Source organism: Balaenoptera borealis (genome assembly GCF_965194805.1).
Source record: "Balaenoptera borealis genome assembly, chromosome: 20".
Classification (NCBI taxonomy): Eukaryota; Metazoa; Chordata; class Mammalia; order Artiodactyla; family Balaenopteridae; genus Balaenoptera; species Balaenoptera borealis.
The window spans coordinates 13877625-13905494 of record NC_138879.1 but is presented as its reverse complement, the minus strand read 5'-3'; the positions used below and the strand labels follow the sequence as shown (position 1 = coordinate 13905494).

At 39.8% G+C, this 27870-nt stretch overlaps 1 protein-coding gene and 1 long non-coding RNA gene across 19 annotated transcripts in view; one reads left to right on the top strand and one right to left on the bottom strand.

Annotated features, from left to right (window-relative positions):
- The window catches only part of LOC309619052, a 373591-nt gene that overhangs the window by 287691 nt on the left and 58030 nt on the right, over nucleotides 1-27870 (top strand). The window lies entirely within an intron of this gene.
- BPTF (bromodomain PHD finger transcription factor) overlaps nucleotides 1-27870 on the bottom strand; it is a 140058-nt gene that overhangs the window by 111030 nt on the left and 1158 nt on the right. The window lies entirely within an intron of this gene.

The window sequence follows — 27870 nt, the reverse complement described above, 5'->3', positions numbered from 1 at the left end:
CAACATGGATGGACCTAGAGATTATCATACTAAGTGAAGTAAATCAGAAAGAGAAAGACAGGGCTTCCCTGGTGGTGCAGTGGTTAAGAATCTGCCTGCCAATGCAGGGGACATGGGTTCGAGCCCTGGTCCGGGAAGATCCCATGTGCTGCGGAGCAACTAAGCCCATGCGCCACAACTACTAAGCCTGCGCTCTAGAGCCCATGAGCCACAACTACTGAGCCCACGCGCCACAACTACTGAAGCTCGTGCGCCTAGAGGCCTTGCTCCGCAATGAGAAGCCCCTGCAATGAGAAGCCTACACACCGCAACGAAAAGTTGCCCCATTTGCCGCAACTAGAGAAAGCCCGTGCGCAGCAACAAAGACCCAACACAGCCAAAAATAAATACATTTTAAGGGAAAAAAAAAAAAGAGAAAGACAAATACCATACGATATCACTTACATGTGGAATCTAAAATATGACACAAATGAACATATCTATGAAACAGAAACCGACTCACAGACATAGAGAACAGACTTGTGTTTGCCAAGCGGGGGGTGGGGGTGGGGTGGAGGAGGGAAGGATTGGGAGTGTGGGATTAGCAGATGCAAACTATTATATATAGGATGGATAAACAACAAGGTCCTACTGCATAGCACAGGCGACTATATTCAATAGCCTACGATAAACCATAATGGAAAAGAATATGAAAAAGAATATATGTAAAATTGAATCACTTTGCTGAAAGAATCAGTAGTTTCAAACTCTAGCCTATGCAATTACACAAGAAAATGATGTCTTTACATTATTTGCAGATCTTAGAAATGTGTTTTTACTCCTCACTATGTAAATAAATAGAGGACTACAGTGAGAAATCCTAGAACAGTGGTCTTCAAATTTTGCGCATCAGAATCACCTGGAGAGCTGATTCTAATTAAAACAGCTTCTGATTCAAAGGACTAGGAAAGAGTCTCAATTTGCATTTCTAACAATTCCCATGCGATACTAACTCTGCTGGTCTGAGGTCCACAGTTTGAGAACCACTGCCCTGGAACTCAAAAAGGTTATCCCTCTGAGATTCAGTTGAGTAAAAATTAATACACATCAGATGAAATTCACTAATTCCAGTTACCTTCAAAGCTTGCCACTCAAAATGTGATTGGCATTATCTATGAGGCTAGAAATAAAGTCAGAATCTCAGGCTTACTAAATTAGGATTTGCAGTTTCTCAAAATCTTCAGGTGATTCATGCACACATTAAAGTTTGACATGCTGCCTTGAAAACTATCCATCCTAAAACTAGAAGTGCAGCAAAATCACATGGTAAACTGTTAAAAGTAGAGTATCAAAATGCAATTCAAATTTACAGAACCCCAGGTGAAGCTCAGTAATCTGTATTTTTATCTTTCTCCCCAGATAATTCTGATGTGCAGCCAAGTGTGAAAATTACGGCTTTACCGAAATTGGATATTCCCGCTACCAAGCAGAAAGTGGGGCTTTTTTGGAAACTCAAACAAGAGAATCAAGAGGCTGCCTAAGAAGGTATGATTAGAATAGGACAGGTGTGAAAGGAAGCTGAAGCCTAATCAAAGACATTAATAAGCCTACAAAAAGAAAATGCTACGGATGGAAAGTGGTCTGCATGGGGGTGGGGAGCGGGTAGGGGAACCAAAGAGCAAGAATTTGTCAGTGAATTTCCAACACAGTCAAGGTTAAGGGAAAGAGTTTCTTTTTTTTAATGTATTTATTTTATTTATTTTATTTTTGGCCGCATTGGGTCTTCGTTGCTCCACGCGGGCCTTCTCTAGTTGAGGCGAGTGGGGGCTACTCTTCACTGCGGCGCACAGGCTTCTCATTGCAGTGGCTTCTCTTGTTGTGGAGCACGGGCTCTAGGCGTGAGGGCTTCAGTAGTTGTGGCACGTGGGCTCAGCAGTTGTGGCTCGAGGGCTCTAGAGTGCATGCTCAGTAGTTATGGCGCACGGGCTTAGTTGCTCCGCAGCACGTGGGATCTTCCCGGACCAGGGCTCAAACCCATGTCCTCTGCATTGGCAGGCGGATTCTTAACCACTGTGCCACCAGGGAAGCCCAAGGGAGAGAGTTTCTTGACTAAACAAGGATTCTGGCCCATGTGACAGATTATTACCTTAATAGAAGAATTATGCTACTACGTACATTATTTGAACGACCTGACAGTTGCTAAAGCAAAACTTTCCACTCCTTTGAACTCCACAGTAGAAGTCTACTGAATAGGGTCTACAGGGATGCTCTCTTCTCTGCGCTCTGGAAGAACGGGTCAACAATACTCACCAAGTGTTAACTGTCGCTTGGGGTCCTTTTCTACATGCCTCGGTTTTTAAAATATGCACCGTGGGGCACAATCTGTATTTGTTAATTTCTCCCTTTTTTAATTTAAAAACTTCTCTATACATTTTAAGCAGATATTGCCTTAATTTGCTGAAGCTGCAAGAAATCCTAGAGCTTTTCCAAGGCCCTGATCAAATGTCGCCTCTTCTGTCCTCTCCTGTGCCTCCAGGCACTGTGCTTCTCTGACACTTTGTACAGCTCTCCATTATAGTGTGAGTGCATTTATATTACAGGCAATTACTCATGTGCCCCAAGCTCATTTGTTAACTCCCTGAGAGCACAGACCATGTTTTATTGTAATAACCAAAAAAAAAAAAAAAAAAAAAAAATGTGTTCAACAAATGATACCCAGAAGCAAAACTAGAAGTCCAGGGGTGAGGTCACGCCAAGATTAAAATCCAGACGCCACAGTAGATTTTTCAGTTTGGCTCATACATTTTTATTGTATTAATTCTAAGAAGAATATTTACAGTGTTTTCATACTTCTAGACCCCGTAACTCTCTATATAGTGTGCGTTTCTATCGGAAACAATCAGATAAACCTAAACAGTGAGACATTCTAAAGACAATTGGCCTGGCCAATGAAAAAATGTCACTGTCACAAAAGAACCCTTCCCTCTCCAAAAGTGACAGAAGAGCTCTAGATTAAAGGAACAAAAGAGATGTCAACTAAAAGCAATACATGACCCTTGACTGAATCTTGGATAAAGAAACAAAACAGCAATAGAGGGCAATTGGGGAAATTTGAAATGTAATATTACATTTGAAATGTAATATAAATGTAATATATCCAGGTTAAATTAAATATCTTGAGTATGCTGAAGTATTTAGAGGTGAAGTGCTATTATGTCTGCAACTTACTATTCAGTGGTTCAGCAAAAAGAAAATTTTAAAAGACTGAGAAACCAAATATGGCAAAAATGTTTTTAAAAATTGGTGAATCCGGCAATTATACTTCAATAAACACGTTTAAAAAATTTTTTAAAAATTGGTGAATCCGGGACTTCCCTGATGGCACAGTGGCTTCCCTGGTGGTGCAGTGGTTAAGAATCCGCCTGCCAATCCAGGGGACAAGGGTTCGAGCCCTGGTCCGGGAAGATCCCACATGCCACGGAGCAACTAAGTCCGTGCGCCACAACCACTGAGCCTGCGCTCTACAGCCCGCGAGCCACAACTACTGAAGCCCCCGCACCTAGAGCCCGTGCTCTGCAACAAGAGAAGCCACCACAGTGAGAAGCCCGCGCACACAAGGAAGAGTAGCCCCCGCTCGCCGCGACTAGAGAAAGCCCACGTGCAGCAACAAAGACCAACGCAGCCATAAATAAATAAATAAATAAATAAATTTATAAATTTATAAAAAACAAAAATTGGTGAATCCAAGAGAAGGGTATACTGGGTGTTCATTGTACTATTCTTTCAGCTTTTCTGCATATTTGAAATTATGTAAAGTAAAAGCAAAAAGTTCAGAAAATCTGTTCTAAAGTTCCTTACTTCTAATTGTTTCAATTATTTGTTTCAATTTTTTCAATATATATAGCTAACAGGACATATCATGTTACAGCCTAAATACAGAGTAAGATTAAATAAGATTATTAAATTAACTGCAAACTTGTGAACATCAACTGATACCTAGGACAGAAAGTGCTGTAACATACCACCTGTTTTACCTAGCCTCTCTTTGAAAACATCTGACATATTTGGCCACAACACCCTTCTTGAATTTCCTATGCCACCCAGGACTCAATTTCCCTGACCAGCTGTTCCTCTGCCAAACACCTCTCTTACACGTGCAAATTCCCCAAAGTTTAGTCCTCAGCAGATTCTCCTGCTTTCCCCCAGTTATCAGTGGACTCAATTACCACCCAAATATCAATGACTTCTAAATGCATTTCTCTACCCAGACCCCGCTTCAGAACTCCAGAGACATTATTTCCAACTGCCTACTAGCTATTTTCAACAGGATGTCCCAGGTACACTTCACTTTGTAGGAAATGGAAATAAAAAGGAGTTACAAAAGTTTAATTTAAAGCAAAAATTTTTAAATCCCTAAATGGAACAAAGATTTTGTAACGATAAAGGATGCAGTCTACAATGAAGATATAACAGTTACGAACAACTTAATAAAAAGTAAATATGATTGTGCCAGTCCCCAACTTTAAGCCTTTCAGTGAGTCTCCACCATACTTGGATTAAAATCCAAACTCCATCCTGAGACCTACAAGGCCCTCTGTGAGGTGCGCCCTGCCTACTGCTCCGAACTCAGCCTCGCCCTCTCCTTTCTGCTTCAGCCACACTGGCCTCCTGGATCATGCAAAGCTCGCTGCCTCCCCACAGCTGTTCTCTCTACCTAGAATACTCCCTCCCACTCTGTGAAGTGGTCAGCTCCTCATTCATTCAGGTCTTTTCCCTCATAGTATTTTATCACACTTAAAACTCTTACAGTTTCATTCAATTAACATATGCCTCCACTGGACTGCAACTTCCACAATGGCCAGGACAATTTTTTATTTATTTATTTGTTTGTTTGTTTGTTTATTTATTGGCTGCGTTGGGTCTTCGTTGCTGTGTGCGGGCTTTCTCTAGTTGCGGTGAGCGGGGGCTACTCTTCGTTGCGGTGCGCGGGCTTCTCATTGTCGTGGCTTCTCTTGCTGGGGAGCACGGGCTCTAGGTGGGTCGGCTTCAGTAGTTGTGGCACGTGGGCTCAGTAGTTGTGGCTTGCGGGCTCTAGAGCTCAGGCTCAGTAGTTGTGGCACACGGGCTTAGCTGCTCAGCGGCATATGGGATCTTCCCGGGCCAGGGCTCGAACCTGTGTCCCTTGCATTGGCAGGCAGATTCTTAACCACCGCGCCACCAGGGAAGCCCAGGACAATTTTTGTTTGGCATCTCAGGCCTAGTACTTATTACACTTCCTGGTACATGGCAGATGCCTGAATTAGTTGCTGCATGAATTAATAAACCAAATAAACTGGCATCAAACAATATAAGGCAAAACTATAAGAAATCCAAGAAGAACTGGACAGAAACAGAATAGTAGCAGGAGACTTTAAGACACTTCTTTTTAACCTTAACAGCTCTAAATAGCTAACATGAATGCAGGTCACAAATTCAAATGTCCACAAGGAGGAGGTAGAAGAGTAAAGAGGACAGACAGGCAATCTACAGGGCCCAACTAGAACTAACCTAATCAAGAAAAGGTGGGACCAAGCACAATAAATAGAATTGGTGATGATAAAGGGGAACTTGCCACAGGTACAGAAGCTATTAAAAGAATGCTAATAAAGTCTAAATCCTGAGTGAAAGGATGACTGTCAGAGAATTACTAAACACCAAAACTAAATCAAAAAACAGAAAACAAACCAATAATTATGGGAGAAACTGAAGAAGATGTCAGCGAGCTCTTACCCCTAAAACAGCACCCAGCCAGGATGGTTTTCAAAACATTCCAGAGGACAGAAAAAGAAGAAAAGATTTTAAAAGTCCTCTTTAAAAAACCAGGATAACAGTGACACCAAACCCTAATAACAAAAGACATGTACCCCCCCCTCCACAAATGAAATGATGGGCCAATCACAGTTATTAAAATAAAGTTAAAAATAGCAAATAAAATCCAAAAGCATACTATGTGTAAATATCTATGAAAAATTACAGAATAATACCTACCTTTTAATCTATCAATCCCCTTTCTAAGAATTTACCATATAACATAACTCACACGTACATTCATTTTGGCACTGTTTGCAACAGTGCCAAAGCTGTAAATAACTTAAATGTCCACCAGTAAGGAACTGGCTAAAACAAAAAACTATAACATTGTACTTCCGCACAAGGGAACACTATGCAGCTCACAAGAAGAATGTGGTCCAAAGCCAAGATGGAGTAAGCTCACTGGAGCTAATGGCTCCACTAAACTGCAACTGAAAACTCTGGACAAAATACAGAAAAAGCAACCACCAAAGGATTATGGGGGGGAAAAAAAAAGCAAAAGCCCAAGGACCAGGTAGGGGAGTCGAAACTAGAAGAAGCAACAACAAACAACAAGCAGAGGTCTGTTTCCCTATTTTCTCTCCTGGAATAGAACAAGCTCACAGTGAATCTACGGCAAAAACCATGAACAGAAAAAACTCAGAGAAACCCTGTCTTTCAGGCAGAGGACTGAGGAAAGGGTCCCCTGTGAGCTGAAGAGCAGGAGGGAAATCCCCTGTTTTGTGGTTATTTTACTTTTTTTTCCCCTCTTCTGGCCCCTGCCTCAAGGGAGGCTCCAACTACAGAATCTACAAGAAACTCACATCTTTCTAGCCAGTAGATCAAGAAAAGGGGCCCCTGCAAGCCAGAGTATGGGAGGAATTCCAGAACATATAGCTAAAGAAAAATCTACAAAGCAGCAAGAGAAAAAACAACATTACATATGAGAGAACAATAATTCAAATAACTGCAGAGAATGGGACATCTTTAAAGTGCTTAGAGAAATATCAACCCAGCATTCTATATCCTTCAAAAATACTCTTCCACAGTTCAGGCAAAATAAAAACATTTCAGATGAAGGAAAACTAACAGAGTTTCCTAAAGCAAACCACTCACTCCTTGATCTTGGCTCTCCTGGTCAGAATTTTGTGCACTCTGTAACATCTTTGGTCGTGGTAGTCCAGTTCTTCTAGTAGCTTTGTTAATGTGCTGTAGAGGACTGACAATTTTAGTATGTAGTGTATGTGATATTAAATTGTGAATTAGTGGGACTTAACAATGTAACAGCATATCAGTATTTGAAGATACTGGCACTTGATATCCTGTCAAGGAAACTTTGCCTCCAAATTTTAAGCTGGGAAGTCACTGGAATAACTGTTCAGAAAAGAATCACAACTACATGATTTTTTAGAGTTTGGGTATGTATGTTAAGAATTGTGAAAAAAAAAAAAAGAATTGTGTACAAATTGAAATGTCTGTGTACTGATCCTCAAAACAGCCAATAATATCTCAATTATGAAAGAACAAAAACAAAAAAAACAAATGGTAAAAACGGTAAAAGAAACAGAAATGATACCAGAGTGAAAACTGGACTTTCAGGAATAAAGGAAGAACAATAAATTAAAAAACAAACAAAAAAGGTTGTTTCAACTCTTAAGCACTTTAAAATATGTACAGTGGTTGAGAGCAAAAATTGTAACATCATCTAGTGGAGCTTTAATGTATGTAGAGTCTGATACAGAGGGCCGACTGTATGGTGCCACTTTACACAAGGGATCTGACATCCAGAGATTCTGGTATCCACAAGGGTCCTGGGAATCAATCCCCCACAGATACAGAGGAACAACTGTAGATATATATGACACTTATAGCACTGGGGAGGGGGCTAGGATAAGGGAACCTCTAAGGTTGTGACACAAATTTTACTTAAAGGGATAAAATGCTAACTTTAAGTAGATAAGTATTTTGTAATTCCTAGAGGAACCACTAAAAAAATAGAACAGACATAACCAAAAAGCTAATAAACTAAAATAGGGCAATGTTCAACTAATCCAAAAGCAGGCAGGAAAGGGAAACAGAGGAACAAAAAAAAAAAGAAAAAGAAAAGAAAAGATGGGAATTTCCTGGCAGTCCAGTGGTTAGGACTCCACGCTTTACTACCAAGGGCACGGATTCAATCACTGGTCAGGGAACTGATCCTGCAAGCCAAGCCTTGAGGCACAGCCAAAAAAGAAAAAAAAGAAAAAAATTAAATGTAAATAGTCTAAATTCACTGTCAGAAGACTGGCTTTTTAAAAAAACAGAACAGGGAACCCCTTTAAAATATGACATAGTAGGGACTTCCGTGGAGGTCCAGTGGTTAAGACTCTGCGCTCCCACTGCAGGAGGCACGGGTTCGATCCCTGGTTGGGGTAAGATCCCGCATGCCACGCAGCACAGCAAAAAAAAAAAAAAAAAAATATATATATATATATATATATATATATATAAAAATATGACATAGTACAGACTAAAAGTAAAAGGGTGGAAAGAGATACACCCTGCTAACACTATTCAAAAAGAAAGAAGCTGAACTGGTTATATTAATATCAAACAGTAAATTTTAAGCAAAGAATATTACCAGAGTAAAGAAGGTCATTTCATAATGATAAAGGGGTCAAATAATCAAAAGACCAACAACCATAAATGTTTATGAACCTAATAACAGAGCCACAAAATATATGAAGCATAAACATACAGTACTGCAAGGAGACAGAGAACAAATCTATAACAGTAGTTGTAGATTTCAACACTCCTCTCTTAGTAATCAACAGAACAAGTAGATGGAAAATCTGCAAGGATATAGAAGACTTTAACAACACTACCAACAACAGTTAATCACATTTATGGAACACTCTACCCAACAGCAGCAGACTCTTCCTTCCTAGTACACGTGGAATATTCACCTAAACAGACAATGCTTTGGGTCATAAAACAAATCTCAAATGACTTCATTTTTTAAACATTTAGTCATACCCAGTATGTTCTCTGACATATGAAGTTAAATTAGAAACCAATTTTTACGATAGCCAAGACATGGAAGCAACCTAAGTGTCCATCAACAGAGGAATGGATAAAGAAGATGTATATATACACAATGGAATATTATTCAGCCATAAAACCACAACGAAACAATGCCATTTGCAGCAACATGAATGAACCTAGAGATAATCATATTAAGTGAAGTCAGACAGAGAAAGACAAATATTATATGATATCACTTATATGTGGAATCTAAAAAAATAGTAAAAATGAACTTATTTACAAAACAGAAACAGACTCACAGACATAGAAAACAAACTTATGGTTACCAAAGGGGAAGGGGGGGCAGGGATAAATTGGGAGTATGGGATTTACAGATACACACTACCTTTACATAAAACAGATAAACAACAAAGATTTACTGTATAGCAGAGGGAACTATATTCAATATCTTATAATAAAATATAATGGAAAAGAATCGAAAAAAAGAATTAAATAAAACTGAATCACTCTGCTGTACACCTGAAACTAACACAATATTGTAAATCAATTATACTTCAATAAGAAAAAGAAAATCTATCTTGGAAAAGGAAGACATAAAATCATCTCTATTTGCCAGGCAATATGATTACCTATGTAGAAAAACCCAAGAAATCTACAAAAAAAAAAAACAAACTACTAGACTGACAGTTGAGTTTAACAAGGTCACAAAGATCAATACACAAAAATCAATTGTATTTCTATTATAACAATAAATAACTGGAAATACAAATTCAAATTTAAAAAATAAGTACTAATTGTAATAGCACCAAAAATCATGAAATACTTAGGTACAAATGTAATAATATGTAGAAGACCAGTATGCCAAAAACAATAAAACACTGATGAAAGAGATCAAAGACTTGAATTAATGGAGAGACAGAATGTGCTCATGGATTAGATAGTTAAGAGAGTGAAGGGCTTCCCTGGTGGCGCAGTGGTTAGGAGTCTGCCTGCCAATGCAGGGGACGCGGGTTCGTGCCCCGGTCAGGGAGGATCCCACATGCCGCGGAGCAACTGGGCCCGTGAGCCACAACTACTGAGCCTGCGCGTCTGGAGCCTGTGCTCCGCAACGGGAGAGGCCACGACAGTGAGAGGCCCGCGCACCGCGATCAAGAGTGGCCCCCACTTGCCGCAACTGGAGAAAGCCCTTGCACAGAAACGAAGACCCAACACAGCCAAAAATAAATAAATAAATAAATAAATTTATTAAAAAAAAAAATAAGAGAGAGTGAAACACAAGCCACAGACCAGGAGAAAATACATGCACATCACATAGGCAACAAAGCACTTAAATTCCAAACCAAAATGAAATACCCCTTTATGCTTATTAGGATAGCAAAAAACAAAACAAAATAAAAAAATCAATGGTCAGCATAACAATTAACAGTGAAATATTAGCATCAGTCCCATTAAATTTAGAAAGTACACTAAGATGCTTCTCATTTCAACTAGTATTTAACATTGCTTTAGAGGTGGTAGACAATGCAATTTGAAAAGAAACAAAAAGGAGGTATAAATATAAGAAAAGCAGATGGATGTATATGATTCATGTTTGAAGATGATGAAATGTTATTCCTAGAAATTCCAACCCAATCAAAAAATAAGCTATTAAAAACAATTAGAAAAGAGGTGGCTAAATACAAAATTAACTTTTAAAATCCATGAGCTCTCCACCAGAAGCTCCATGAGAGCAGACATTTTCATAGACAAATTATTTAAAGATACAGTAAGATTTCATGGTATAAGGGAAAAGATTTATAAAACCAATTATGCATTATCCAATTTTATAAAAAATATGTACGTTTCTACACATGTAAGTACTCCTCATATGAATACACACACACTCACACAAAGCTGGTTATCAAAGGAGAGTGACCAAAATATTAATGTTATCTCCTGAGTTTTCTAAATTTTCTATATTTCTTCCCTGATAAAGAGAAAAAGCAAAAATAAAATTTGAAGTTCTTACTAGACTTTCAAAAGTGTTATTTTAAAAATTCAAAGCTTTTTCCCTAACCTAGTTATCCAAATCACAGATTAATGAATGTCAAGAGCTCAGAAAGAGGTTGGCAAACTATGGCCAGCCACAGACCGTTTTTACAAATAAAGTTTTATTCAAACACAGCCATGTTCATTTGTCTACTTATTGTCTCCAGCTGCTATCATGTTACAATGGCCGAGTTGAGCAGTTGCAGCAGAGACAGTGTGGCCCAAAAAGACTAAAATATTTACTATACAGCACTTTAAGAGAAAGTCTGCGAATCCCTTGCCCATTAGATCACCTAGTCCAATCTATACTTTATAGGTGAGTAAACTAATAAGGCCCACAGAGGAATGACGTCTCTAAGGTCAAATTCAAGCTAAGAAGCAATAAAAAAAATTCCATTCCCACTTGGCCAGAAAACTCTGAAAAGAGACATCTGCCCCCCAGTTTAGGAGCTAAACCTCAGGCTTTCATATTATAAATAAGTGTATTTACCAATAAATTGATGAGGAAAGGATTTTGGGCCTAGTCTATATCCAAAAACACCTGCTAAAGGTCTGAGTAAACTTCAGTAAGTCCCAGAAAAAGTCAATTTAAAAGCCACATAAACACAGATTAGGGAAGGTCTAAGAACAACAGTAATGAGAGTATAACCTGGTTCAGCCTATTAAATGTAACCCAACAATCCTACTCTTAGGAATCTACCTTATAGAAACACCAGGCTGGGCGACTAAAGATACATCTCTAGCACATTTAGAACAGCACTGTCTGTAAAAGCAAAAAGGGACTAAAATTCCAATAGGGTTAGTTTTTCAAGGCAAATAAACTTTAACAGCAAATGCAGTTTTGTATTAATAAAGAAAAAAAAAAGGCCACTTCACATCTTTAATTTACTTGGACCCTGCAGCATTTGAGTTTGTGTCCCCTGCCATAAACAAGCTCCCATTGTTAGGTTTCTCCTGAAATGCAGGGAGATTTTATAACTCAAGCTATTTAGGCAATTAAGGATAATAATATATCTGGATAAAGGCAATCTTCCAAGTTTACAGAGAATCAGAAATTTGAGGCATTTCACCCAGATAATTCAAACTAAAAAGTTCAAATATGTATCTGAAATTACAGTAAAATCACTTTTTATTTTTTTAATTATTTGCATAACACTGTGAAAGCAGATTATGGTCATAAGTTGGAGAAAAGGGTAATTTACTAAGACTGCAAGGCCTGTGTGAAATAATTTTGATGTCTAGAAAAACAGGGAAAACTGCACTGATAGGAAGGGCTAAAATTTTATTAGCTACTTTAAATGCTGGACTATTTCCTCAGACAAGTCTCAATATAGCTATGCAAGCATTAGAAGGAAAAAGAACAAGAAGAGAAATTCCACACAGATTAATATGTGCGTTTCTGAAATGCTTTTTAAGTTCCATAAATAGAATACACTGTAAACAGACCTCAAAGGAGGCAATGTTAACATCCTGAAATCAAGCAGGAAGCCACAGCAGCAAAATGTAGAAATTGCACCTACTGAACACTGTCATTCAGTATGAATCACTTGGCCATGCAGTCTCCCAAGTGTGTGAATTCTAGAACACATCCATGAGTAGAGAAGAGTGTAAGCATGAGCTTTCTTAGCAAATCTTCTGAGGTTCCATAATTGCCATTTAACATCGGTTAAGTAACAAAAGAATTCCACTCAAAAAGTGATGTCTTTTCCTTGAAAACTATTGAAGTAATTAAATCATTTGTCCAGAGACTCCTGAGAAAGAGGTTTTATATAGGAGAACTCAAACAACTGAAACAACACACCAGTATGTGACAATTCAGTTCACATACCAACTTTTACAATATAGGAATTCCCTGAGTTATCAAACTAAATTTCTCACCAAAAGTCTCTGAATTTTAATTCTTCTTTCCCTTTTGTCCTGCATCTACGACTTAGCTTAATTTTCTCAGGACCATGGCAGATTTTCTAAAACTGAAGGTTAGCTGACTACGTCTTCCCCTACCCCAGAGAACAACAAGTGATGCCATCATCGCAAAGATGAGCCCAAGTCTCACTGCAGAAATTCAACACCATCACATCCACAAATAACGCTGGGCTGACAGGCTTAACAGAGACAAACCACAGCCGAGTGCTGGGGCTACCCAGGCCGTGCAGGATTCAGAGCAAATAAAAGGCTAGAGGAAAAGGGATGCTAGGTAAATTCTCAGTTTAGCAGAAGCAGACTGACGACAGTAACACAGTCAGCCCAAGAGAACTTTCTGTGATGATATGAAGTGACCCAAATGTTCTACATCACACATGGCTACTGGGCACTGGAAATGTAGCTAGTGTCAATAAAGAACTGAAGTTTGAATTTTACTTAATTTAAATTTAAATAGCCCCACGTGGCTAGTGGCTGCCATACTGGACAGGGCAGAACTAAGGGTGAACATAATCTAGAGATTTTTTTTTGACTCATACACTCAGTTCAGCAATTACCTGTGCTGCCTATTGCATGCTAGAGACTGAGCGGCACTAAGGAGAGGAGATGAATGAGAGCCTCCCTGCCCTAAGACAGGTTCGGACGAAGGAGAGAGCCAGATAATTAGAGTCCATTTCAGTACAATGCCTTAACAAATAAAAATATAATGATGAAGGGGTTAAATAATCCTTCCTAAATGTTTATGTACTTAATAACAGAGCCTCAGGGGCTTCCCTGGTGGCGCAGTGGTTGAGAATCTGCCTGCCAATGCAGGGGACACGGGTTCGAGCTCTGGTCTGGGGGGATCCCACATGCCGCGGAGCAACTGGGCCCGTGAGCCACAACTACTGAGCCTGCGCGTCTGGAGCTTGTGCTCCGCAACAAGAGAGCCCACGATAATGAGAGGCCCGCGCACCGCGATGAAGAGTGGCCCCCGCTTGCCGCAACTGGAGAAAGTCCTCGCACAGAAACGAAGACCCAACACAGCCATAAATAAATAAATAAATAAACTTAAAAAAAAAAAAAAAGCTCAGAGGAAGTATATAATAAATAATAGTAAAGAATACATAATAATAATAGTTACCATTTAGTCTCACAACCACTACATGATACAATATTTAAAAAAAAAAGGGGCTTCCCTGGTGGCGCAGTGGTTGGGGGTCTGCCTGCCAATGCAGGGGACGTGGGTTCGGGCCCTGGTCTGGGAAGATCCCGCGTGCCGTGGAGCGGCTGGGCCCGTGAGCCACAGTTGCTGAGCCTGCGCGTCTGGAGCCTGTGCTCCGCAACGGGAGAGGCCGTGGTGGTGAGGGGCCCGCGCACCGCGATGAAGGGTGGCCCCCGCTTGCCACAACTAGGGAAGGCCCTCGCACAGAAACGAAGACCCAACACAGTCATAAATAAATAAACAAATACTTTAAAAAAATAAAATTAAAAAAATAAAATAAAATAAAATAACGGAGCCTCAGAATACATGAAGACTAACAGAACTCCAAAGAGAAATAGGCAAATCCATGACAGTATTCGTAGACTTCAACAATTCTCTCTTGGTAATCAATAGAACAAGCAGGTAGAAAATCAGCAAGGATACGGAGGACCTTCATAACGCAACCAACTTGACCTAACTGACACTTATGGAACACTCTATCCAACCGCAGCAGAATACACCTTCTTTCCAAGTACACTTGGAACGTTCACCTAGACCGACAACATTTTGGGGCACAAAACAAACCTCTAAAAAATTTATTTATTTTGTTTATTTATTTTTGGCTGTGTTGGGTCTTCGTTGCCGCACGTGGGCTTTCCCTAGTTGTGGCGAGCGGGGGCTACTCTTCGTTGCGGTGCGCAGGCTTCTCACTGAGGCGGCTTCTCTTGTTGTGGAGCAAGGGCTCTAGACGAGCGGGCTTCAGTAGTTGTGGTGCACGGGCTCAGCAGTTGTGGCTCGCGGGCTCTAGAGCACAGTCTCAGTAGTTGTGGCGCACGGGCTTAGTTGTTCCGTGGCATGTGGGATCTTCCCGGACCAGGGATCTAACCCGTGTCCCCTGCATTGGAAGGTGGATTCTCAACCACTGCACCACCAGGGAAGCCCCACTATGAGGTGTTTGAGGGGAACTTTTACAAAGAATTCAGTATTACCTGACAATCAAATTCAAGGTGAAGAGAAATAAGTTGTGATTAAAGAGAGAAATAAAGGAGATTTAGAAGTCAATTCAACCTTGACCATATCCCAACTAACCAATCTATCACTAAGATGTGACATCCTAAATACTAAATTATTTTTTGAGTATTTCTCTCCAAGGTACAAAATCTGTCACCTGGTCTACTTCAACAGCCTAATTCCCTTCATCAATTCTTATCCCACTCCAATTCATTCTCTATTCTATAGCCAGAGGGACTTTTTTTTTAAAAAACACCAACCTGCTCACAGCACTGCTGACTCTGAAATCCTTCCTGGTTTTCCCTCCAGTCCATTGCATGTGGTGATCCTATGGCCTAGAATCCTCTTTCCCCTCCCCTCCGCCGGCTACTTCCATTTGGAGCTCACCTGTCACCTCTTTAGGGAGGCCTTTTCTGACACTTCCCCCCTCACGCCCATGAAGTCATTCTCACTTGCCCCTTTTGGAAGCACTTCTCTCACTGTTACACTGGCTACCTTCCCTGCTGTTTCAGGGCAGGGGCCATATCTGCTTTATTCGTGGCTGCATCCCAGAGAGTGCCTGGAACATAGTAGGTTCCCAACAGGTATTTTTAAAATAAGTGAACAAATAAATGAAGCAACAGAAGATGAGGCTGGTAGAGGAAGCAAAAGCCAAGTCAGAACTATCCACCTACGCTAAAGCACATAATCATTTTCCCACAGAAGATTTTTAAGAAAGGGCATAACATGGTCAGATTTGTCTCAGAGCAGAGCAGTATGTACGTGGAAGATGGATATGAGAGATGAATGGACAAAAGAAGGCCAGGCAGGCAGGCAGGCTGTTTCCTTAAGAGGCCAAATAAGGGATAAAAAAGGTCTGATTTAGGTAACCATTCGCATGGATGGACAAGAGAGCTGAAATATATTTAAGAGATATATAAGATGTAAACTTCACAGGACCTGGTGACAAGCCTGCACATGGAGGGTGAGGCACAGGGAGGAGAGTCTGGTACTTCCTCACTTCCGACTCGGGCAATTCAGTGGGCAGTGCCATTATTCACTGAACAAGGAAATGGGAGGTTAGGAGCAGTCTCTAAAGCATGAATTCTATTTGGAACATGTTGAATTGGATGTGCCTACAGGACTTCTAAGTGGAGGGGTTCAAGAAGTATTCACTCATCCATTAGTTAAAACACAGGAAGGAAACCATGACTACAGAGATTTGGGTGTCAGAGGTCATGAAAGCATTAAATTTTATTAGTCAAAAAATGCAAATTCAAACAAGAGAAACAAGAGAGCTTTTAACCCATTGGATGCAAAGATGGTTTATAAATAACCGGTGCTGGTGAAATGGGCACTTTCATACACTGCTGGTGGAAATATATTTCTAATATTTATAATATAATGACACATATTGTATTATTATAACATGTATATTATGTATTACCTAATATATATGTTATATAATATTTATAATATATTAGTAATACATAGTAAAAGCCTTAAAAAAAACAGGAATGTGAACCAAGATTTATCTAAAGGTTTAGTCACTACAGGTAATCACAGCAAACGCAAACAGTCGGCCCTCCGTATCCACAGGTTTGGCATCCAAGGATTTCGAGGGCCAACTGTACAACACCATTTTATATAAGAGTCTTGAGCACCAGCAGATTTAGGTATCATGGCGGGGGGTGGGGGTGGGGTCCAGCCGCCAACTGCCCGCAGATACCAAGGAATGACTGTACAGCACAGCTTAACTACTTGGTAAAGCCTTAGGATGGGATCTTACGTAGCTATGAAAAGTTATATCAGCCCCCTCCTATTCCAATAAATCCTATACACCAAAGCCAGATTATTTTTCAAAAAGCTCAGCTTTTTTTTTTTTTTGGCTGCACCACATGACATGCGGGTCTTAGTTCCCCAACCAGGGATCGAACCCATGCCCCCTGCAGTGGAAGTGTGGAGCACTAACCACTGGACCGGCAGGGAAGTCCCAAAAAGCTCAGCTTTATCATGACATACGCCAGTTTTAAAACATTCAATGACTACACACTGCCTACTAAGTTCAAATTCCTCAGACTGGCATTTATTCAAATTGGACCAAAACATAATCTCCACTTCTCTACAGTCTTGCCTCCTCCACACTCAGACCTCAAGTACGCAGTCCCTCAACGTTCACCTTCCTGTCATCTGTTACCTTTCACCTCCTCCTTTCTCTTTCTCTTCAACCTCCACCTGGAGAAATCCTACCCAATCTTCAAGAAATATCTCAAATTCAACCTTGTTCTTGACACCATTTCTGATCTTCCAAATATATAGAATATGATCTCTCTCCCTAATTTAATTCTCTGTTTTTCTTACAGCACTTACCACAGCCTGCCTTGTATTATTTTATATTTATGCACTGTGTTATTATTCCCTCTTGAAAGAATAAAGACCTGAGAGTAGGGACCATTTCTTATCCATCACTGGATCTCTTTGAAGGTTTTAACACAGTACCTTGCACGCTGAATAAGTATTAGATAAGTTATTTTTTAACTGTTTTGTAAAGAAATACTTAATGAGACTTCACTTTATATATGATAAATATGTAACATGAGCTAATATCCTTTTCCTCGCAACACTTGGTAAATTGACAACAAAGAAGTACAAAAGGTAAAAACATACTAGAACAAAGAGAAAACCACAATGAGGTATCACCTCACACCTGTTATTATGGCTATTATCAAAAAGACAATAACAAGTGTTGGTGAGGATGTGGAAAAAAGGAAACCCTTATGCACTGCTGGTAGGAATGTAAATTGGTGCAGTCACTATGGAAAACAGTATGAAAGTTCCTCAAAAAATGAAAAATAGAATTACCATATGATCCAGTAATTCCGCTTCTGGATATATCCAAAGGAAAAGAAACCACTATCTCAAAAAGACATCTATACCCCCCCCATGTTCACTGCAACATTATTTACAATAACCAAGACATGAAGCAACCTAAGTATCCATTGATGGATGAATGGATTAAAAAAATGTGGTGTATACACACACACACACACACACACACACACACACACACACACACACACACAAAATATGGAATATGATTCAGCCATAAAAAAAAAAGGAAATCCTGCCATTTGTGACAACATGGATGGACCCTGAGGGCATTACGCTAAGTGAAATAAGTCAGACAGAAAAAGACAAATCCCATATGATCTCACTTATATATGGAACCTAAAAAACAAGCCAACAAACAAGCTCATAGATACAGAGAACAGACTGATGGCTGCCAGAAGCAGGGGATAGGGGGTGGGCAAAATGGGTGAAGGGGGTGAAAAGATATAAACTTCCAGTTATAATATCAATACAAATAAGTTATGGGGATGTACTGTGCAACATGGTAACTATAGTTAAGAGTGCTATATTGTATATTTGAAAGTTGCTAAGAGAGCAGATCTCAAAAGTTCTCATCACAAGAAAAAAAACATGTTTTTGTAACTATGTATGTTGACAGATGTTAACTAGACTTACTGTGGTGATCAGTTGGCAATGTATATATATATCAAACCATTATGTTGTACACCTGCAACTAAGATAATGTTGTATGTCAATTACACCACACTTGAAAAAAAAAAAAAAAGTTGGCTCAGGGTTCCTAACAGGGAAATTCAGTGAAGTGTGCCTACTCCAAGGTGTGAGCCCTAGTCACCCTCCCTCATCTGGCTTCCCAGGATATTGGTCACGTGCCCTCGGACCCCTACTCCCAGCCCCAGGAAAAAAGATTTAAGAAATCTTCCCTTAAGAAACCAAATAGACTCACAGGAGAAAAAAAAACAAGAGTGAAAGAGAAAACAAAAATACACAAAAACAAAAACAAATATTGATACCTGGGGTTCCACTGCCCAATTACTCTGCAGTGAAACCCACCAGCTGACAACCCATGGCCACCCACAAAATGCTACCCAGTGCTTCACTCCTAAATACGAAGAGTTTAGGATCACGAGGCATTTGAAAAATGTCTCCAATATCAAAGAGAAAAAACTAAAACCTAAGAATGGAATCTGAGGAAACAAAAGAAACAGAAGAAAACTTCAAAAAAAAAACTATAGTAAATGTCCTTAGAGAGATAAATCAGGATGTTGCATCCAAGAAGAGAATGCTCTGAAAAAGGAACAGAGAAAAGAGCTTTGGGAAATTATATATCATAAATAATATTTATGTTAGCTGAACTTTCCAAATTCAATAATAATAAGAAAACCACCCAGGGCTTCCCTGGTGGCACAGTGGTTAAGAATCCACCTGCCAGGGCAGGGGACACGGGTTTGAGCCCTGGCCCGGGAAGATCCCACATGCCGCAGAGCAGATAAGCCCGTTTGCCACAATTACTGAGCCTGTGCCCTAGAGCCTGTGAGCCACAACTACTGAAGCCCACACGCCTAGAGCCCGTGCTCCTCAACAAGAGAAGTCACCGCAATGAGAAGCCTGGCACCGCAATGAAGAGTAGCCCCTGCTCACCACAACTAGAGAAAGCCTGCGCACAGCAACGAAGACCCAATGCAGCCAAAAATAAATAATAAAATAAAATAAATAAATTTATAAAAATAAAAAATTTAAAATTAAAAAAAAAGAAAACAACCCAATTACAAACTGGGCAAAGGGAGTTCCCTGGTGGTCCAGTGGATACGACTCTGCGCTCCCAATGCAGGGGGCCTGGGTTCAATCCCTGGTCGGGGAACTAGATCCTGCATGCATGCTGCAACTAATTAGTCCACATGCTGCAACTAAAGATCCCGTACGCCGCAACTAAGACCCAGCACAGCTTAAATAAATAAATAAATAAATATTTTTTAAATGGGCAAAATATTTCAACAGACACTTCACCAATGATTTTCTTCACAGACAGCAAATAAGCACATGAAGAGATACTCAGCATTACTAATCATTAGGGATGACTGACTGATAAAGATACAGTGATATGGGAAAACCTTGCCGTATATCAAGGAAAAACAGTTTGTTTAGTGTCATCCTAGTTATAACTTTTAAAAACTGTGTAGATAAAAGCAGGTTACAGTAAATGGAATAAAAATATATATATATATACACAAACATGTCTAGTGAGTATCTTTGGTTGGTGGGATTACAGATGATATTCATTTTCATCTTTATATTATATGTACTTTCCCAAAGGAGTAAATCTACACTATTTTTAAATTTTTCACTGCAATTTTTAAAAACAACTTGAGAATAAATGAGATCTCAGGGGAAGGAGGGAGACAGTGAGGGGGCCAGGGGCTGGTTTGAAAACCTGGAAACCTGGTGTTTAAGGAACAGGCGGAGGAAGATGGCATGGAGGAGAGGAACTACCAGAGAGCTGAAATTATCAAGAGCACTATTTCTACTTTAACTGACCCCTGTAAATAACTAAAGTAAATGTATTATTTATTATAGTTCTAGAATAAATCAGATGTTAGCTAAACTGAATGTTTTGAATGGGTAAGTTAAACATTTAGTAACTCTTTTAAAGGGGGGAAATAAAGCTCTATTTTAATGTACATTTTTATTTAATGTGGTCCTTAAAATATTTTTATACCTTGTGAGTCAGTTGACAGCTTTCGACAGAAGAAAATACTACCTCACTACATTGTAAGAAAGGTCCCTATATCCCTACAGAATATCCACTTTCAGTTCAGGAACAAATCGACAGACAATAATAGCTACTATTTATTGAATCTTTACTATATATATGCCAGGCACTGTTCTAGGCACTTCACATGCATTAACCCATTCAGTCTTCACAACACCCTGAATTCAGTACTATGATATCTCCATTTTACAAAGGAGGAAAGTGAGGTACAAAGAGTTAAGCAAAATGCCAATCACAGAGCCTAGATTCAAACCCATGAGGACTGGTTCCAGATCCTTCACTCTTTAAAACTCTGTGCTACATGCTACCTCCCTAGATCCTTGACATTCATAAAGATTTATCTAAAATCCTGAGACTCTCACGTATCATGACAGCCTAAGATTCTGTGCTGGGCTGACACATGTGGGTGCCTCCAAAGCCTGCCAGACACCCTCACACTGACTATGTGGAAAAACGACTCCACTTACACTGCTCCTTCTCTGACAAACCCTGGTATAAATTCTCCAAGCTGACCTAAAGCAATCCAAAAATCATATTTTGGAAGATTTACAAACCAGCTCTCATTCATCCTAAGAGAACTGTTTTAAAACTACTGTAATGAACAAAATAAGTCTGGTTATAAAGATTCTATTAAAATTGTATTTGTAGGCTTCCCTGGTGGCGCAGTGGTTGAGAATCTGCCTGCTAATGCAGGGGACACGGGTTCGAGCCCTGGTCTGGGAAGATCCCACATGCCGCAGAGCACCTAGGCCCGTGAGCCACAACTACTGAGCCCGCGCATCTGGAGCCTGTGCTCCGCAACAAGAGAGGCCGCGACGCGATGAAGAGTGGCCTCTGCTTGCCACAACTAGAGAAAGCCTTAGCATAGAAACAAAGACCCAACATAGCAATCAGTCAATCAATAAATAAATAAATCTTTAAAAAAAAAAAATTGTATTTGTAATAATCCAGCTATTCCACTCCTAGGATATACCCAAGAGAAATAAACACATCTTGTCCAGACAAAAACCTATACATGAAGGTTAGCAGCAGTATTATTCATAACAGCCAAAAAGTAGAAACAATTCAAATGTCCATGAAGTGATGAATGGATGAGCAAAATGTGGTATATCCATATAATGGAATATTATTTCAATATAGTGCTGTTACATGCTCCAAGATCCAAGAACCTTGAAAACATTATGCTAAGTGAAAGAAGCTACATATTGTATGATTCCTTTCATAAGAAAGTTCCAAAAGAGACAAATCAACAGAGAATGAAAGTAATGGTTGTCAGGGGATGGAGTGGGGGAGGGAGAGAACAGGGAGTGACTGCTATGGATATGGGTTTCTTGTTGGGGTGATAAAAAATGTTCTGGAATTAGGTAGGGATGATATATTCACAACTCTGTGAATATACTAAAAACCACTGAATAATACACTTTTTTTAAAGGGTGAATTTTATGGTACGTATACTGTATCTCAATAAAGCTGCTATTTTAAAAATGCAAAAATTTTTTTTCATATATATATATATACATACATAAAATTTAAAAAAAATTTTTTTTGCCACGCCAGCTTGTTGGATCTTAGTTCCCCGACCAGGTACTGAACCTGGGCCCTCGTCAGTGAGCGCTCAGAGTCCTAACCACTGGACCACCAGGGAATTCCCAATTTTTTGGTATTTTTTAAATGCAATTTTTATTAAATACTGCTCGAAAATAATTCAGTAATTTAGATGTCCAATGTTAGCTCTTACTGTTACTATTTTTAAAAATCAACCAGCAATCAAAAAATACTTGAGGGGCTTCCCTGGTGGCGCAGTGGTTGAGAATCTGCCTGCCAATGCAGGGGACACGGGTTCGAGCCCTGGTCTGGGAAGATCCCACATGCCGCAGAGCAACTAGGCCCGTGAGCCACAACTACTGAGCCTGCGCGTCTGGAGCCTGTGCTCCGCAACAAGAGAGGCCGCGATAGTGAGAGGCCCGCGCACCGCGATGAAGAGTGGCCCCCACTCGCCGCAACTGGAGAAAGCCCTCGCACAGAAACGGAAGACCCAACGCAGCCAAAAATAAATTAAAAAAAAAAAAAAAAAAAATTCTATGAGAACAAAGTTTAAAAAAAAAAAATACTTGAGGAATGTAACTTAGTATCTAGAAAAATATATAAAATAATTTGATACATACCAGTAGACAAAACAATTAAAACATTATATTTAGCTATATGCATTTTAATACTATCTGCATTTTACTGTCTATCTTTTAAAGTGCATTTTGTAAGTTTTTCGTTTTTAAAGAAATGTTCTGTCTCCTGAGGCTTATCATTTTAAAGAACTGAAAGCATGAAAAAAATTAGAATAATGAGGGTCAGTGCTAAACTAGTGCTAAATTATGAAGATGAGGCTATAACTGCTATAAGAGGCATTCAAAGAGAAGAGAGGACTTCCCTGGCAGTCCAGTGGTTAAGACCCCGTGCTTCTACTGCAGGGGGCGCGGGTTCGATCCCTGGTTGGGGAACTAAGATCCCACATGCCAAGCGGTGCAGCCAAAAAAAAATAGAGAGAGAGAGACGAGACCAAGGTGAGCAACAGAACTCTGGGAAGACTTCTAGGAAGAGATCCCCAGAGCATGGCTAAGGACCAGGGAGGGAACAATCTACCCAATGCAAAGAGGGCATCTACTTGGATTTGCTCCTGTCTATGTCACCCAGACTACCAGTCTGCCACCAGTACCACCACCTTCTCACCCCTGGCACCCCCCCAACAAGGATCTGCAGTCACAGGGAGGACATGGGGTCTTGAAGAGGGAGGAAAGGCAGACCTAAGGGAACAGACCAGAGCTCCTGGCCTTAATATCCTCAATCCTGCTGCACACACACATTTCAATACCCAGCTCCACTTCCAAATATACACCAGAAGAGTACTGAGCCTGAGCTGCACACAAACCATCTATTATTGCATACCTCAGACGCACCTCTCTAATACCCACAGGTCATGTTGTCCAACTTTTTAATAACTCTTTGGGGTCCGCATTTTCTTTCTTTTAATTCTCATGTTTAACCTCTTCAGGTACCAATACCTGAAAACAGATCTCATTAATTTCCCTTATAATCTTGAACTCCTGTTCCTACTGAAAGCGTTGCCATTCTTACAGAGGCATATCTGATGCATTCCTCTGTCTACACTTCTGATGCTGGAGAATTCTGAAGTACCTCCTGAATTGATCTTCCCATCCAGGGCTACAAAACCCATCCAGATCCCCACCAGTTATCTGTCCTCTTCCAATCCATCCTGCAGAACAGAAGTAATGCTAAACTTCCTGATGTCCCCCTGAAATCATATCCCACTTGTTTCCAAATCTTCTGATTGATCCCCAATACCCACAAATGAAATAGATCTGAAATAGACAGGGGGGGGTGGGAGGGGAGGAGGCTTCAGAAATCACCTCTTCCATTAATTCTCTCAATTTGTGGGGGAAAGAACTGGCTGCATCGGTGATTTAACAGTATCCACGATTTGATTTGGTTTTGTTTCATGCTCCCACATGGTGCTGATAGGAATACAGCAAATCCCTTGGGTGTTCCAGGAGTGAAAAATGACTGAGGATCACTGATCTACCCCTATTGTTATCCTACAGATGAGGGAGAGAGGAGATGCTATAGCCTGGTTCTCTAAGTACTGCCCAACAATGGTGCTTTAGTTTTTTATTTCCTATTCACATACTCAGGCTCTTGCTAAACCAGGTTACTTAAGACTGCCTGCACTTTAGAATCAGCGCCTTGCTTCATGCTGCTCCCTCCCTTCTTCTGTCCATCCTCACTAGCCACATGCCCATCCAGGAAGCATACGCCCACACCAACTCCCCCAAATAGGGTATGATCTCGCCCTCCTTTAAATCTCCACTGCACTTTGTACCTCACTTGTAGCAATCAGGAATTCCAAGTACAATGAAAAAGATATTTGGTTGACACCGGTGAGAATAAATACTGCCACCAGGTAACAAATTCTGCTTCAGATAAATCTACAGTTCATTCATGGCACCTACGCCACCCATCTCCACTGTCATAATCCTTAGAGCACAGGTCCCCAACCTTTTTGGCACCAGGGACCGGCTTCATGGAAGACAATTTTTCCATGGACGGGGTGGGGGGGGTGGGGGGATGATGGCTCAGGCGGTAATGTGAGCGACGGGGAGCGCAGACGAAGCTTCAGTCCTCGCGCTCACCTCCTGCTGGGCAGGCCGGTTCCTAACAGGCTGCGGACCAGCACCGGACCCGGGGGTTGGGGACCCCTGACTTAGAGGACATAAATCACGAACTCTCCCAGGGCAACACCAGAGCTTTTGCTTTCTGAAGTCATCAGAAGCTCCAAATTTCAAAATACCACCTAGGTATTCTTAGAAGTTCCACACAAGTTAAATGCAAGAACTATTCTGTTTAAAGTCTGATTTAACTTTTTTGAAGTAGCAAATGCTTGATTTCAAGGTGCTGTCAGAACTTTACCAAATGCCTATTCAAAATAGATTTTCTATACAATCCTTCTCAATGTACTGGCAAACTATGTCATAAAACCTACAGGCTAAAATAACTCTAAATTTTAACAATAAAAATAAAAGCCTTATTCAACCAAATGCCTTGAATTTAAGCAAAACTAGATGATTTCAATTTTGTATTAACAAATTGTTATACCTATAGTAATATCTGTCATGTGAGTACCTTACGTACCCATTTAAAATTTCTCTCCATTAAAAGGAAAACATTTCACCTCCAGTGAATAAACTTTTTTAAATATATGGTTTTAGAAAATTAAGCTAGTAACATCAACCAATGTCTTCGCATCAACAGGTATATTACCTACAAAGTACTCAACATATGAATAGATGAGTAATTTCTTATACTAGGAATTGAATATTTAGTACTTAAGCCAACATTCTAGTTTACAAAGCTTAATCATCTTCTCTAAATTACCAATAAAGTATATTCCTCTCTGAGCCCTGACAATACAGCTGGATTCAAATCCACCAAACATATTTATTTATGAGCTTTGGGGATATCTTAAACCATCTAGAACATTTTTTCCTTCCAAAGCACACACATACACATTTACCTAGAAGTACAGACAATAAAACTAATGAAACAAGTGCTTAGCCTAAACAACTCACTGTCATGCATTGTTATTCTAGGCAAGTAGACATATTCTAAAAGTTTAGAACGGCAAAATGTATCATCTCTTCTACAATCTTGAGAAATAATGTTTCAAAAAGTAAAACATCTAACAATCTTGAGAAATAATGTTTCAAAAAGTAAAACATCTAACACATTAACACCACATCCAATAAAGAAAGGAAAATGCCTGGCAAGCAATATGAAACAGCAGCTCAAAACACACTAACTCTGCTACTAAAAACATGCCCTGGTCAAAGTATCAAAATCTAATTAGACCAATATTTAGTTTCCCCAATCCAAAATATTTAGGAATTCTGGCACCCACAGGAGAATTAGCCCAACTTCATCTATTACAAGTTCTCACCTACTAACAATCATCTGTCCAACCAATCTCTGATGAGCACCGGCTGTGTGCGAGACGCTGTACTAGGAACTGCAGGGGGTGTTACGATTACTATAAAGATATATAATCCATAATTTCACGTAAAGATAGGACAACCATACACAAGGTAGACTACGAATGTCATCAGAAAAAACGAAATGTCATGGAAGTACATAAAGATATAAGCATCTTTTTAAAAAAGGAAACCAAACAACAAACTGTAATTTAACTCAGCATATACATGGCTCTCAACCCTAAATATTATTTGCTAGGCCTTCAAAGAGGAGTTAAAGTTAGCTGAACCACCCTGCCAAAACGCCTTAGCTCTGTCTCATCTGAGAAAACTTCCTCCAGTAGTGTAATTTACTCTCCACGGGTCTTTCCATTCTGGGCTCTTGGTAGAAAAGACCACATGTGATTTCTTAAAGTAAAAACTATTACTATAAAAGACGTATTAAAATTAAGTTGGCAAGAAATGAAGAATGGTGTGTAGTCCCTTCTACATACAGGACACGAACACTTGACATTTGATTCATTCCTTTCATTCTCCTGCCAGCTCTCCCCACACCCGACCCCAAAGACAGGCAGATATTCTGTCAGGCAAAAGAAATTACCTTTTTCATGTGCTGTTAGGACAACCTAAACAGGTTTACATCTGACTTAATACTCATACTCCTCCAATGAGTATTTAGGCATTTATTAAAAAACAGACACATTTAAATATAACTACTGCTACTATCCTAGTCTCTTTTAAAAACAAGTGACACACCTTTATCACTTTGTTAAGATCCTATTCCCTCACGAACTTCACTTTGTAAATGCTCTGAAAACTGGATTCTAATTTAGTTAATCCAGATTAACAAAAATATAAAGGAAAAGTCTTGTAGGTTATCGCTATAAGTTACGGGTTTTTTCACAATTTAGTAAGCCGCAATTACGTATTTAATACAAAGCAGCCATTGTGTGTGTGTGTGTGTTTTAAATAAACAAAATGCATCTCAGCACCAGCCTAGAGGAACTCTGAGAAAACAGGAGAGGAGTCACCATGGAGAAATTCATTACAGATCAGGGAGGACTATTATCCTCAGAAACAGAATGAAAATAAAAAGTCATTTTGCAATAAATCTCCCTATACTTCTGCTGTGTGACTTGGGAGTTGGTCCAAAAGTTCATCTTCAGCAATTACGTCTGCATGATCAACTACACGTCTCTGCAACAGGTGACAGGAAACTGCATTTCTCAGGCAAAGGGATCAAATTAGTTAAGACGCATGTTCCTGAGGTCTCTTTATTTTATTTTGCATTTTACCAAAATGATTTTGAATCAGATGAAATACTAAATTTGTTTTGGTTTCCTTTGGTTTTTCCGCTTCGCTTTTTAATCGGCCATTTACTCGCAACTGTTGCACGCGCCCATTAGCACTCAAGAATAAAAACAAACACACAGGACCAGATAAGGCTCCCCTACTAACCCAACTGATCCATTTCCTTAAGACACTTTTAAAACCACACAGCTCGGGGTGTGAAGAGAAGCATGTTTTGTGTGTGTTTGTATGGCACAATCTGTCTAAATCCTGAATTCCCTTTTTAGGAACAGATATAGAATAAAAATCTAAAAGAAACCACATTAGAAATGCAAAGAGGTTTGCAAAAACAAGAGGCTTCTTTCATTCCAAAAAACCAAACCAAAACAAGGGGAGAAAAATGAATGCAATGGATGTGTGTGTGCCAAAGTTTCAACCCTGCCCGGTGGAGA